This window comes from Palaemon carinicauda, chromosome 10 (genome assembly GCF_036898095.1).
Source record: "Palaemon carinicauda isolate YSFRI2023 chromosome 10, ASM3689809v2, whole genome shotgun sequence".
Lineage (NCBI taxonomy): Eukaryota > Metazoa > Arthropoda > Malacostraca > Decapoda > Palaemonidae > Palaemon > Palaemon carinicauda.
In genome coordinates this window covers 116,562,767-116,565,039 of record NC_090734.1, presented here as the reverse complement: position 1 = coordinate 116,565,039, position 2,273 = coordinate 116,562,767, and positions in this window count along the sequence as shown.

Here is a 2,273-nt window from a genome sequence, read left to right as displayed (position 1 = left end):
TTTATGTATTCTGACTTGGATATAATCACATTTTTTCTTTCTATTAACACGGTGAGCTGAATCGTTTCATTATAATCGCTTATTGTTTTGTAGCTTTAGTGACTAGTTTCTGAGCACCACAAAGTAGTTTAATTTTCTTCCATTTAACAACAAATAATATTGATTCACAGGCCATTATATTCACATCAGGGGGCTATCAAAGTTGGTATAAAAGTCCACATCTCCATCAGGGGTGTGTCTTACGTAGAGTTTTGTGTCAAGAACCCCGTTAAAATCCTTAAACCCTTTACAGTTCTCAAATCGTTACGGACCCAGACGTTTTCTGCCATTCCCACGAAGACTTTCTCTGAAAAAGGAAAATAATAAAGGAATTATTAAAGGATTATATATATAAAAACATTGTTACACACACTGATTTTTATGTACAGTAGAAATAGCGTTGAGTAATATGGTACCGTAATTCAAGTAGAATTTTCAGAGAGAGAGAGAGAGAGAGAGAGAGAGAGAGAGAGAGAGAGAGAGAGAGTCTGTTATTAAAGCTTATGCTTACATAACCAAACTCTATTAGGGCAGATAATTACCAATTAACAAACTATCCAATTAACGAGGCAGTTTGGTTCCCATGTAATGATGTAAAATGATTTTATATAAACAGTCAGTTATATTATTCAGTTGAATTACTAGAAGTGAAGGGAGAACACACGGGTTCGATCCCCCGACGAGGCATGACAATTTAGCCAGGCTGCGATGGATAACCTGGATTTTTTTACTATTAAGTACTGATGGTTTATTGGCTGTTGGGGGTCGGATGAAATAGTTATTGGTTATTGAAGATTCCTCGGTTCGATTCCAGTGTGAGGTAGAAATGCAATGAGGATGATAACGGTAACAATAAAAAAAAATCACTGTTATGGTAACAAAGAAGATAAAGAAGAAAACAGATGGAAATCACCTGATCTCTTCAGTGAGACTTTTCATATCCTGCTTCGCTGGTTTCAAAGAGATGCTCTCTCTCTCTCTCTCTCTCTCTCTCTCTCTCTCTCTCTCTCAATTTCCATAACTCATATGTTGTCTAAGGATTTTGAACGTCTTTTGGTAAAACGTCTAAATAGGTTTGCTGAAGGTAATCATCTGTTCCTTAGTTTGCCTTTTGTCTTTCGTAAAGTCCTTAAAGCATGTGATGCCTTTCTTACAATCTCCAATGCTGTACAAAAATCCCTTGATTGTAGTCAGGAAATTCATATGATTGGTCTTTATTTTAGTCGCTGCCTTTGACCGTGTTAATCATGAGGCCCTCGTTTTCAAACTCAAACAGTTGAGAGTGGGTGTGTTTTTTCTCAGCATTATTATTGAATTTAAGTAATAGACCGCAAAGACTTGTTATTGATGGGCACCATAGTGAGTATAGGAATATAATATCTGATGTTCCCCAGGGTAGTTTTCTTGGCCCATTACTTTACATTACTATATGCACGTGACATGTGGTTTGGCCTAGAAAACAAGCTCGTTGCTTATGCAGATAATGCTACTCCCTTTGGATCAATTCCATCTTAAATGTAGAACTTAGATCTGTGGTTACTGAATCCCTTAGCAGAGATCTAGCCAAAATTAGTGCATAGTGCAAATTATGGGGTATTAAGTTGAATCCTAAGAAAGCTCCAAGTATGATTGTGGGCAGTTGATAATGTTTAATTCTAACTGACTCTTTTTAAACTTTTAGGTGTGATTCTCGACATCAAATTTACTCTTGAGAAACACATTAGGTCCGTGTCTTCTTCAATTGCTCAAAAAAAAAAAAAAAAAGACATTAAGAAACTTAAGATTTTCGGTGATCAATCTATTCTGAAGAAGTGTTTTAATTCCTTCATTGTACCTTGTTTCGAGTATTGTTCTCCTGGCTGGTCTTCAGCTTCTGATTCTCAGGAGCTTACGTTCTATAGAATTTCTTATTCCTGATCTAGATATTAATCTCTGACACCGTCATTCAATTAGTTCGTTATGCATGTTGCATAAGACTTTTTCATGATTTTGACCATCCTTTACATTCAGTTCTCCCCGGACAGTACCATTTTGTTTGAGGCTCAGTACTACACAGTATTCTAGAAGTTTTTATATCAGTTATGACTGAGTTGTGGAATGATGATTCGGTAAAACTTCAAAGTTCAAACTTGCAGCAAATATTTTTAAGTCTTTTTATAGGTTATATATGAAAAATCTATTTTAATATTGTTACTGTTCTTAAGATAATTTATCTTAATTGTTCATTAATTCTC